This window comes from Taudactylus pleione, unplaced genomic scaffold, assembly GCF_031769625.1.
Source record: "Taudactylus pleione unplaced genomic scaffold, aTauple2 ptg000864l, whole genome shotgun sequence".
NCBI lineage: Eukaryota > Metazoa > Chordata > Amphibia > Anura > Myobatrachidae > Taudactylus > Taudactylus pleione.
In genome coordinates, this window is record NW_028285266.1 from 2,152,759 (window position 1) to 2,166,689 (window position 13,931).

The following is a 13,931-nucleotide window of genomic DNA, read 5'->3' on the forward strand; positions in this document are numbered from 1 at the left end:
CTAGAATCTGATTGGTTGCTTTGGGCAACATCACTTTTAAAACTCACTTCTCAAAACTCTCACTTTACTAAATTTACCCCTGTATTGTATTTCATTTTCTTGATCAACTATGTTGTAAACCTACATACTGTCGGCTGATGTTTGTGTATTTACTACTTTGTATATTTATTTTATTATGATATATTGTAATTCTTTTGAAATAAATAGATTTGAACACAAAAGCTGCATACACACACAACGATTGAGTTAATGAACGATTTTAGTAAACGATTTTCTACCTTGAAAAAATGAACTAAAATCGTTTACTAAAGTTGTTCATTTACTATGTTCATTTAAATGTAATGAACGATTTTTATGAACTACAAACAATTTTTGCATATTAACTTAATGAAAATCGTTGAGTTGACAAGTCTGACTGAACTACAAACTACAAACTACAAACGTGAACGCGCATGAACAATAATCGTTCATCGTTTGACTCAGAAAGTGAACGATATTTTCAAATGATTATCGTTAAACGATATCGTTAACCGATAATCGTTCAAAAAATCGTTGTGTGCGTATGCACCGAAAGATGTCACAGGTCTGAATTAGTGTTGTCACTGAATCCTAATCTGCGCAAAAAACTGGACATTTTCTATGTAGAGAGAACACTTAACCTCTTGACGGTCTATATCCGGTGCAGTGATTTCTGGATCTATCTGATGCATATAGTATCCCAATTGTCCAAATAATGTTAATATTTGAAATCTAAAATTACTTAGGGCCTTATTTATCAATATTATTTATTTGCGGACATCTCAGTTCGCTGCATAGAGCAGTTGACAGGGGTCACAGTGCAGGAGCTCAGAGACCAGCTGCCCGAAGCCCCAGAGCACCGCAACGGAGCACCAATCACAGGCAGTTAAGTGTAAGCTGAACAGAAAGGGGGGAGGAAATCGCTGGGGGGAAGGGGCACTGGGTGGGGGGAGCGATCGCAGTCACAGGGGGGAGGTTGGTGTGTTGGTGGACACCTTCTCACTGTATTTATTGCAAAAGGTACAGTGAGAAGCAGGGCCTGACTGGCCATCTGGCAAATGCCAGAAGGGTCGATGGCCTGATGGGCCAGTCCGGAAAAAACCCAGGCCGAGCAGCTACGCCTCCAGGCTCACTGCTTGACCGGGATAATTAGAAACTCAGATACTCATGGGGCATGCGACAAGGGTCCGGGCTGCAAGACCACACCCCTGTCCAGTGAGGTCACGCCCCTTTATGCAAATGTGCGGGCCTTTGGGGGGCTTCATGCCAGGGCTGTTGTGCAGCCCCAATCTGTCCCTGGTGAGAAGTGTGTGCGTAGGGGATTCGCAGGGACAGAGCTTTTTGATACATTCTAGTGATATAATCTTACCTTAGTCTAGTGAGACTAGATAAATATAGTACACAGTTATTCATGTGTCAGATAAATTATTGTACTGTGCTAAGAAATTTGTTGGGATATTAGTGGCTAACCCTACTTTGTGTTCTAATTAGGGATGTGCAGGCTCGGATAGGTTCGAGTTTGCACGCCGAGTTTGGATTTTTCCCTCCAAAATAACGGAACTCAGAAAGAGGCAAAACGTCATCTTGCATGGACAAGTAATGATGATGTTTGTCCATTCAAGATGACGTTTTGCTGTTGTCCAAATACATTTTAGGGAATATTACATAAGTACATGGAAGATCTGGATCCTGGATCTGAAACTGATGATATTTGAAAAAGGTGAAGCTTATGAGGACATATTACATAAAGGCATACACTCTGGCTTATGCCAAGGATAGGACTAGTGCAGCTGCACACTGATAATGATGAGGGCTATGTATCCAAGCCTACACATAGGGGCAGTCTCACCACAGAGATGCATTATAGCTCATCATGCCGACATACATAGGCATTTCATTCCATACACACTATGCAAATGCAATTACGGCAACATGCGTTCAACACTGTGTTTAAGTAATAACTCAAGAAAAAATAATATAAGGATACTAGTACCTAAGGGCCTACCTATTTATTATTTATCGGGGCTACTGTGATCACTTTACTTGCTGGTTTGGGGGCCGGTATGTACGAGCAGCCATTTTGAACAAGACCCCAAAGTTTGAGTCCTCACACTTCCCCCATCAGCTTAACTTCTTTCTTTTGTCATTTCCCGCTGTGCTGCGCACCACTCTCTACTTACCGCTCAGAGAAGGGAACATTAGAGTTTGCCTCCAAATTTGTGGATGCCTAGAAAATTAGTTCATGCATATGGCTTCCTGCAGCTTCACATGCCTTGTTGTGGCGCAGTCACACAGCTAGGATCTCATTGTGCCGCATAGCTGTGGGGAATCTATGGCAACTGCTACCCTGGTTACCACATTAATTATACCCTTACAAGGGGTATACTACAAGTACTCGTTAGTCATATCAGTCACTATCCTGGCTGGTCCTGTTGCTGGGCAGAATGTGGTTATACTACTGCACAAATCATCATCACCTCTTCACATAAGTCATGGTCTTCACAGCCACTTCATTAAAAACTTCCCTATCTCAGTTAAACACTCATCAGATGATTTTATCCAATTCTCTTATTTCAATTTAATTCTCAATTAAAAGAAAAAAGGTTTAACAAACTGGCTGTGCAGGAAAATAACCACTTTGCAGCATCTGCAGCTCAAAGACACAGGCCTACTGTGCCCAATATTACATCAGATCCGTGAGTTAGATTTGTCCCATAGTGACTCAGGCCTACAGTGCCCAATGTTAAATCAGATCCGTGAGTTAGATTTGTCCCATAGGGCTCTATTTATTAACATTATTTTTACTAAAATAAAGTGAAAAAGGGTGTTTTCACACCCTTTTCACATTATTTTAGTATCACATATAATTATTACAGGGCAATTGGAGTAGAATTCGTAAAATTCTACTCCAACCCCTAAGTATCACTTATTTTTATTAATCATATCGCATTTCCCATAATTGTAATGGGAAATGTGATCCGTCCAAAGTTACTAAAAATAAATTGTAAAAAAATATCGGGGTATCGGGGAGAGCCCTGTGATAATAACGCCACCTGGAGGTAGCGTTATCCAGGGTCTCCCCCGGTTACCGGACTCCTACTCTGCTCTAAAAGGCAGAGCAGAGCACGTCCCAGTGATCAGCAGTGTGGTCTAAACAGACTGCAAGCTGATCACTGCTAAAAAAAAAAAAAAAAGTAAAAAAAAAGATTTACTTACCTGACTCCAGGGACCGGTGATCGGGGCTCCGGTGATGACTCCCCTCTGGTCAGCTGGTCTCCCATGGTGAACTGGGGCCCAGTCATCAGTTGATCGGGTCCCAGTGCAGTATGGGATATCAGCTGACCGGAGGCATGGAAGACATCACCGGAGCAGCGATGACTGCAGGTAAGTGCTATTAAGGGAGGGTGGGTCGCAGGGGGGTCCAAGATCGCGGGGGTCGGGGCTTAATGATGGGGGCGGGGCTTAGCGCCGAAGGGGGTAGCACCGGCGGCCGGTCGGCGCATGCGCGGGCACTTTGTCACGGTATTTTTTGCGAAAATACCGTGACTAGTGTGCGGAGGGGATTCGCAGGGACAGAGCTTTATCGCAAGCTCTGTCACTGCAAGGTATTTGTAATAAATCCCTGTGATATTGACTGAATTCGCAATGCGAATTCAGTCAATAACATCACACTACAATCTGCATTACAAATGCGGATTGTAGTAAATAGAGCCCTTAGTGACTCAGGCTTACTGTGCCCAATGTTATATCAAATCCGTGAGTTAGATTTGTCCCATAGTGACTCAGGCTTACTGTGCCCAATGTTATATCAAATCCATGAGTTAGATTTGTCCCATGGTGACACACAGGGCTGGCTCTAGGGGTGTTCGAACTGAGTGGTCGAACAGGGGTGCCACCCATAGAAGGCGCACCCTTCCCCAGCATCCCGATTTCAGCAGAACAGTACTGTCCCGCTGTTCAAGTAGTGGGCCAAAGTGGCCCACAAGTGGTCAAATCGGAGGGTTGGGGACCCTCATCACCGTAGCTGCGTGGAGGGGCCAGGACCCTGAAGTCTGAATGGATACTGTGCGCATGCGCCCGGCATCCATTCAGTGCCGTGAGAGGGCTGGGGGAAGCCCAGCTAGTGAGGCTCCCCCCAGCCTGACGTTATTTGGGGGTGTGCTATGCGTGCACGCCCCTCAGACAACGTAACGCAAGGAGGTGTGTCCTATGGTAATTAGGACACGCCGCACATGGTAATGAGTGCAGAGCACTCGGCCGGCACAGGGCGCTATTAGCCCTGGAGCCGGCCCTGGTGACACAGGCCTACTGTGCCCAATGTTAAATCAGATCCGTGAGCTAAATTTGTCCCATTGTGACTCAGGCCTACCGTGCCCAATGTTAAATCAGATCCGTGAGTTAGATTTGTCCCATAGTGACTAGAGATGAGCGGTTCGGATTCTGTGGAATCCGAACCGCTCCGAACATTGGGGATCCGAGTCCACCCGAACCCTGTTCGGGTGTTCACCGCCTGGCTCGGATCCCCGTTCGGGGCCGAACGGCGGCCGCCTGATGTCGGATTCTCACTAGAGAATCCGACATCAGGTCTCCTCGCGTGTAGGGCAGAGCGCAGTGATAGCGCTCTGCCCTACACAGACACAAACACACAGCCGCCAGCGGCAGCTGTGTGTTTGTTACAGCAGCCAATGAGAGTCACACAGACTCTCATTGGCTGCTGCACGGAGGGAGCCGGCTGGAGCTCACACATGAGCTCCGTCTTCCGGCTCCCTCCTCAGCGTGTGACAGAGCGGACGGCGCGGGAGCGGGGATACAGGTAAGTTTTTAATTTTTATTTTTTTATTTGTGCAAGGGCCGGGGGCACTACTGGGGGGGGTCTGCACTACTGGGGGGGTCTGCTACTGGGTGGGGCTATACTACTGGGGAGCCATACTACAGAGGGGCCTGCTACTGGGGGGGCTATACTACTGGGGGGGGTCTGCTACTGGGGGGGGCCATACTACTGGGGGGGTCTGCTACTGGGGGGGCTATACTACTGGGGGGCCATACTACAGAGGGGCCTGCTACTGGGGGGGCTATACTACTGGGGGGGTCTGCACTACTGGGGGGGGTCTGCTACTGGGGGGGCTATACTACTGGGGGGGCCATACTACAGAGGGGCCTGCTACTGGGGGGGGCTATACTACTGAGGGGCCTGCTACTGGGGGGGCTTACTACTACTGGGGGGGGCTGCTACTGGGGCAGCCTACTATAGGGGGGCCATACTACAGGGGGGGCCCATACTACAAGGGGGGCTACTACTGGGGCAGCCTACTACTGGGGGGGGCCTGCTACTGGGGCAGCCTACTACTGGGGGGGCCATACTACTGGGGGGGCCATACTACTGGGGGGCATACTACTGGGTGGCATGCTAATGGGGGGCATACTACTGGGGGGGCCTGCTAATGGGGGGCATACTGCTGGGTGGCATGCTAATGGGGGGCATACTACTGGGGGGGCCTGCTAATGGGGGGCATACTACTGGGGGGCATTCTACTGGGGGCACTGCATAGTGGACCCTACTACTAAGGGGACTGCATAGGGGGCACCACTGCTGGGGGACATTGTGTAAGGGACACCGCTACTGTGGGCATTGTGTAAAAGGGTCACTACTGTGGGCATTGTGTAAAAGGGGCACTACTGTGTGTCGTAACATAAATAAGAGACACTACTTTATGGTGTAATGTGAATCAGGCCCTATGTGCGGTGTAATGCTAATAAGATTGTGCACTGTGACTCCTAGGGCCGTAGCCCACTTTGTAAACAAGTACTGTGACTCTGCTGGCCGTACCCCACTGGGTGGGTGCACTACTTTTCATTTCTGCCACTGCTGTGTGGCAATGTGTCATAGATGTGCTTTATACTGTGGTGTCTGTGTCGTTGTGCCGCTGCTTTGTCGCTTAGTAACCTGTCAGCTCACTGCAACCTTTGGCCAATAATGTTGAAAACAATATTATAAGCTGTGATATGGTCTAAATTGACTGGAAATTAATGTTATTGAGGTTAATAATACTCTAGGAAGAAAAAAAAGACCAATTTATGTGATTTTAACTTTTTTTGTCAATTTTTGTAAAAAAATCCAAATCCAAATCCAAAGCCAGTCACCGCAGTTTGGCAAATCCAAATCCAAATCCAAAGCCGGACGACGAATTAGAACCAAATCCAAATCCGGCAAAAATGGTCCGGCGCACATCCCTAATAGTGACACAGGCCTACTGTGCCCAATGTTAAATCAGATCCGTGAGTTAGATTTGTCCCATTGTGACTTAGGCCTACTGTGCCCAATGTTAAATCAGATCTGTGAGTTAGATTTGTCACATAGTGACTCAGGCCTACTGTGCCTATTGCACATGCAGTGATTGCATTGCAATTATTCTCATACACAGGAACCACTCACAAAGTAAGTGGCAGGTGGCCAGCATTTAGGGGTGGTAACAGGGGGGGGGGTTAGAAAAACACAGACGTGTCTGACCATCTGAGAGCCTTCTCATGGGTGTGTATAAATTACAGTAGCCACTGCAATCTACTTTGGCGTATGAGAGCCCTCTGCGTGTCAGGAGAGCTGCAGTGTTTGCAGCTGGTCAGACTTGATTCACATGCTTCGTGACTGCCCGACGTGCATCGATAGTACCGATGTTTACTCTATTCAGGGCCAAAATTAGAATTTTTGGCTCTGATGTGCAGCCCCGCCCTCTAGTGAGCACATTTTAGGGGTGGGACTGTGCGTTATATCCCTGTTCTCACAGCCCCCAACCTCTGCCGGACAAGATTGCTTAACCAACCTCTAACCAACCTTAAGGACACTTTTGCCTGCAGGTGGTAAAGCGGTACAATGTCCAAACAGTGGGACTGTCCCACTGAAATGGGGACAGTTGGGAGGTATGATATAAATTATATATGTAAATATACACATACATACACGTTTAAATATATATATATATATATACTGTAACAGCAAAGAACGGACGGCACTCGCGGAGACTGTATAAATGATCACACAACTACAGTCATGTAGTCAAAGTTTCGAAGGGGAAACCTTCTCTATCAAGACTGATAAAGAAGGTTTCCCCTTCAAAACATTGACTACATGACTGTAGTTGTATGATCATTTATACAGTCTCCGCGAGTGCCGTCTGTTCTTTGCTGTTATCCTTACATTACTTGAAAAGGCACCGGAGCACACATTGTGAGATTGGAGGATTGAGTGCCGGACTAGTACCTATTATATATACATATATATACTATCAGCAGGAGCAGGCAGTGCTGGGCTGTGATCTGCAGGGCTGGGCTGGTAGGCAGGGACCAGGGAGGACCATCACCTCTGGCTACCATGCTTTTCACACCGGGGACTTCAAATTCCCATTGTCACCATGGCAACAACAGGAAGTGATGTAGGACCAGCTCAGAGAAGAGGTGCGGGGGAGGGGTTAATGAGGGAAGGGAAGGAAAGGGGAGGGACCTAATTCTCCATCCGGACCGCTTCCTATCTTCTCCGTCCGGACCGCTTCCCAATTCTCCGTCCGGACCGCTTCCTATCTTCTCCTATGGCAGCCAATAGCGTACTATATCAGTCTGACTCATAATAGTAAATGACTTGCCTGCTGTTATTGCAGAAGGCTGCCGGACCCTACAATGCGGTGGGCCCCCGTGCATTGCACCGGCTACGCCGCTGCTAATTCTGCACCTGGAGCCGGCCCTGCAGGCACCCCCTCAAATCCTGTGCCTGGGGCATGTGCCCTCCCCCCCAGCCCTCCCCCCTAGTTGCAGCCCTGCTCTATTGTACATCATCGGATGGATATGAGAAGGTAGCAGTGGACCTCCCTATTATTATTATATTATTATCGTTTATTTATATGGTGCCACAAGTTTTCCGAAGCGCCGTACAGAGGGGGTCATTCAGACCCGCTTGCGAGCGCAGGATGCTCACAAGCGGGTCGATGTTGCCCCACTGCGCATGCGCACGACGGAGGGAGCTCCGTCATGTGCATGCGTGAGACCCGGATAGCGACGGGCTCTCCGTCGCTCCGGGTCTCGCACCAAAGGGGGCGTGCTGTCAATCAACATCGACAGCACGCCCCCTTTGGTGGGCGTGCCGGGGGCGTGGCTGCCAGACGGAGGCGTTCCCATGGGAACGCCTACCCTCTGAAGCCGGCCCCACTGACATCACTAGTGATGTCAGTGGGAGTGATTTTGGCTCTGATAGAGCCAAAATCACTCCAGGGCTTGCGGCAGCGAGACCCTACCGCAGGTCTTGACCATCGCGACCATCATCATGGACGCTCGCATAAGCTGTGGGTGGTTACCCACAGCTATGCGAGCGTCCAGGAGGACGGTCCATTTTCAAGGAGGAGGGCCCTGATTCGGAGCGAGCTCTCTGGTCAGAGTGTTCGGCTCTGAATCAGGCCCAGAGTACATAAACAAATAGGTGACCAGTGACTTACAGTACAATACAATGCAGGACAAGAACATGGATAATATACATTGCTACATTAGCGACCATAACAGCCACATAAGCAGCCGAGCAGAAGCAACCAAGTGTTAGGTGCCCTAGTGAGGAGCAAGAACTAGATGAAAGTAAAGTAAGGAGAAGCACAAGAGGGTAGAGGGCCCTGCTCGTAAGAGCTTACAATATAAAGTCCCTATGCTTGGCTATGCTTTGGAAGGCATTAGCATATTTTAGTAATTGTGATCCGGCAGTATGCAGCTGTGATTGCATTATGGAGCGTACACACGGTCAGATTTGTCAGACTTGTCAGATTTGTCAGATGAACGACTGAACGATTGAACGATTTGAACGATTTGACCAAAGTTTTGAACGATTTGACCAAAGTTTTGAACGATTTGAACGATTGAACGATTTTTGACTGCATTAAATGAATGGAATCGTCCAAGTCTGACTGCAAACCCATCAGATGTCAGATATCGTTATCTGACAAACGGGAACGCGCATCGTTGATCGTCCATCGTTCAGGCATGTCAGATATGTCAGATTTTCCTTCAGATATGAACGACTGAACGATTTTTAAATCGTTATCGTTCATATCTGAAGGAAAAATCTGACCGTGTGTATGCACCATTAGTGTAAATCTTTGTGAATCAGGCCCTCAATTCGGTATGTCTTAGTGAGTGTGCAAAATGTGCAAGAAATAAAGGGGTATTGTTTCCACAACTATGTAAGTATTTGTAATGTGTAGTGCACATTGGTCTAGACCACCAATAGCCTATGAAGAATGTGTGTCCAAGGTACTATAAGCTGATCTTACAGGCACTAGGCATGTAACAGTTATTGCTTGGTGCTCGCTGATTGTCTTCTTGTATTTCGCAAATTAATTAGCCGACGGTGAATCTTTGAAATTCATCTAAACTGATTTGCTTTAGGCTAATAGTTATGTTTTGGGAACATACAGTGTAATATAAAAGGCACAAAACAGTTATTTTATTACATCTATATATATATATAATGGTTGTTAGAATTTACCAATTCGTTAATTCTATTTCTGGGATATATTATTATCCCTATAGCTTACATGTGCTGCGATCTGTGGATTTACAGCAGCATGAAGTGTGATTCTCCTGCTTTACAGTGATTAACAATGCAGAACAGATAGCAATCTCTCTTCTTCCTAGTACTCAGGCTCCCTGTTTAATAGATGATTAGGAAAGGAAATGTAAATATATGTACTGTGCCTTTATCTATGTCATTTGTTTCTGTTAAAACACTGCCCATTTAAGCCGTATTTCTGTGTAACGTACCTTGGAGGAGTAAGGCATCATAACTGACGCGAATGAGGCCCGGAGCTAGCTAAAATGATAGCCACGTGCCTTTGCTTGATAGTCATGCCCACCTTGGAGGTGTGACTTGGAAACCCGCCTCAGGAAATGTGGATAAAGGGTCCACATTTCCTAAGGCGGGTTTCATGATGGGGCTACAGCGCAGTCCAAAATTGAAATAGGGGAGCTACACCAACTGCCACCCAAACTGCTGCCAAACATGGCCGGCTGAGACTCACTGGCAGTTGGTGTGGCTCCCCTATTTTAATCTTGGACTGCGCTGCAGCTCCACCTCTGGATCCGCCACTGTACACAAGTATCTGCCATAATGTCCCACTGAGTGGAACCCAGTGTTAAAGTAAAGTGGTGTAACTGTAAGTATACTCATATTAAATTACAAGGAAATAATTACAGTATTGTTCTTATATGATGGATTTTGTATGAGTTATTTTTAGTAAGGTAGTTTAGCATAATGCTATATATTTCCATTACCACGCTATAAGAAGCCAATATAAACTCTTATGCAATTTTAGAAAATACTAATTAACAGCTTCATTTCATATATCCATTTATCTATTCAGTATTTCTGGTCTAGAAAGGAACCCAAGCTCCAGGAAAATCCTCCATATATAAACCCTGCTTGTCGATGTATTAAATTAATTAGACTATCAAATTACTTGTAACTATATTAAATGTAGGATAAGCCACTAATCTATTTGTCACATACGTAGTTAAAAAAATATGTTAAGCTGGCCACACACGGAACGATAATCATTCAGATCCGGCCGATCCTGCACAACAGTTCTGAACAATTACCGTTCAGTAAATATGAATGATAATTGCTCAAATGCATGAAGTTGGCAAGAAAATGGTCGGAATCATTTAATTTATCAAAATCTTTCATCGTCCTGAGTTTCGTTCTGCTGATTGCATGCAGTGAGCTGTGCAGCGGGCCCATACATCATTCAGTGTACGGAGACATGCTCTATCGTTCATATCACTCAGCCCATTTCCTTTATTGTGCAGCAGAGTATGGTCAGGGTATGGTCAGCATTATACTAGCATTTATTATACATGGGGCATGTTGAGGGCTATGAGCAATTAAATAAACATGTGAAAATGTTTGAATACATATGTTCTGTTATTGTTTTATTATATGTAAGGATGATGCAGCGGTACAATAACTAAGGGCATTTACTGGTCTCTGTGGCCCTGGGGTGTTTCAGACTTACAACAAATAACATGTTTTGGCCACGTAAAATAAAAATTTTATTAAAACTGGGGAACTGCATTGTTTTTAAAACAGATCAGGCATATTCTTAATAAAAAAATCTCTTTATTTGCCCCGCAGTTTATGCTGTTATTTTATGTATTTCATTTACTTTGAAATACTATAATAGTGTGCTTCATCTTTACAGCATTAGACTTAGGTAGAAACAAGTATTTTCATTTCACAGCTCACTGCTCGCTTCATACATACTGTACTGGCACTTTTAAAAAGTAAAGTTAATTTCCTTTTAAAGAGCGTGTATCCGCAAAGTATTACCCTGAACTCTAGTTTAAATGCTGAAAATGAACATTGGAAGTAGAGGCGTAAAGATATCTATTTTTTCTTATCAAAAGAGTAACATTAAAATTATACAAGTAAAAGCCTCAAATACAATAAATATAAAACAGTCAGCAGTTGTGACAAAAATGGTCTAGCCCTGGTTTGCTCAGTCCCCGCTGATTATTGTTAGTACTGTAGTTACACAAGACCTTTGCATAATACCAAAGTCAATTCATGGAGGTGGCTAATACTTCCAGGGTTGTGTCTGCTTCAGGGCCGTAACCAGGGGCGTATAGAGCCACGCCGGGCCCGGGTAAAGAGGGGGCGAGGCCTAATTTCAGAAGGCGTGGCCACGCCCCCTTGCAAAAAAAAAGAGTTTTGCAGCGCCGCATGCCGGGGAGGGGGCGCTGTGAGCCCCTCAGCAAGCAAGCAATCTCCCGCTGCAGCCCAGCACACACCGTGTGCTGGGCTGCTGCAGAGGGAAGGGGGGGGTGGCGCCAGACCCGGGCCCCCGCCGGGCCCCTCTGGAAGGGTAGTGCGACCAGTGCCATGGCATATGGCACCGCAGGGCAGGGGGCGCTATTTGGGCATGTCAATTTTCCTGTTTACTATCACTCTCACTTGTAGCTTTCTCTTCTTTTATCCCCAGCATCTCCTGACCTCCCCTATCTCTTCCCCGGCCCTTCCCCATGAGGCAATGGCCCGTTTTCAGGTGCACTATCTTATGTCCCTATTTAAGAAATGGGGGGCGCCAATGCACAGGGCACCAAAAAGTCTAGTTAGGGCTCTGGTCTGCTTAGTGTTCTCAATTAGTACTCAAGTAGTATTTTCATTCAACTGGATGATGCAATTCACTTACTATACAATAACAGTCCTAATATTAAAAGAAGAATGGACATGTCAATATATTGTGACTTGGCGGTGTTAAAACTTGCAATTGAGCTACAGTTCAACTGCATTAATTAGAAGAATAGAATCCACAGATTCATCTTCAGTACAACACGAGAGGGGAGATCTATCTATCTGTTGAGAGAGATAGTGGAGAAGTTGCCCATAGCAACCAATCAGCTAACTGTCATTTATCTAGTACAGTTGTGTCTGGCTATTTACAACTCTAATAATCCGGTAATTTGCTGGCCACTAAATAATCACCTTTTCACTTTTGTTGCCAGGGTCTAGTATAGAAAGACATGGACAATTCCATTGTGATCAGTAGCATAGGATTAACAACTTGCCAATTTAACCCAGGGTATATGATCCACTTCTGGTAGGTGGGTATTCAGGGAAGCAGAGTAGATGCTAATGTCTGATGTAAATATTTCCTAGGTCAGTGGTTCTCAAACTGGGTGCCGTGGCACCCTAGGGTGCTGTGGGGAACTTGCAGGGGTGCCACTGGGTTGGTGATTCAGGACCAAATCAAAACAGTAATGGTCAATGTTAAAGGAAAAACCAGAGCTGGGGGCGACCATGAGATTTGCAACCATGTCCACCACCACATAATTGAACAGACGACATATAGGCACAATTTACTTAATGTTATCATTTTTTTCAGGGTTTCCCAATAAGAAACTCTTGGTATAGGCATATTGCACACAAAAATGCTGATACTGTAGGGTGCCGTGACTCAAAAAAGTTTGGGAACAATTGTCCTAGGGAATAAACAATTATGTTCAAACTTTTTTTATTCTATTTTTAAACTTAATTTCAGAAAATACATGATTACTGTGTGTTCATTACATGGCAGACTGTTATTCTACACACCATTTATGCACTTCTCCATTTTGGAACCTGGTTGGCTAACTAATATTCCTGAAATATGAAGAAAATATTGGTATTAATTAGTGATGAGCGGTTCGGATTCTGAGGAATCCGAACCGCTCCGAACAGGTGGAATCCGAGTCCACCCGAACACAAGTTCGGGTGTTCCCGCCTGACTCGGATTCCACCTCGAGGCCGAACGTCACCCGTCCGGCGTCGGATTCTCACGAGAGCCGAGTGACGTTCGGCCTCAATAAAAAGGCGCGGCGCCCGGCAGTCGGCGCCATTTCTCGCGTGACGCGTAGTTAGGTAGTTAGCTAGTGCGCTGTCTGTTCTAGTGTTAGATAGATTAGAGTAGGCAGTGCTCTGTGACTTTACTGGGCATAAGCCCTTGTGTGTGCTCCGTGACTGGGCATAATAAGCCCACTGTGTGTATGTGTACTCTACTACTCACTGTATTATACAAGCTCCATGACAACTGACAGGGCATAGCCCACTGAGTGTATTATACAAGCTCCGTGACAGGGCATAGCCAACTGAGTATTATACAAGCTCCTTGACAGGGCATAGCCCACTGTGTCTATTATACAAGCTCTGTGACAGGGCATAGCCCACTGTGTCTATTATACAAGCTCCGTGACAGGGCATAAGCCCACTGAGTGTATTATACAAGCTCCGTGACAGGGCATAAGCCCACTGAGTATTATACAAGCTCCGTGACAGGGCATAGCCCACTCAGTGTATTATACAAGCTCCGTGACAGGGCATAGCCCACTGAGTATTATACAAGCTTCTTGAC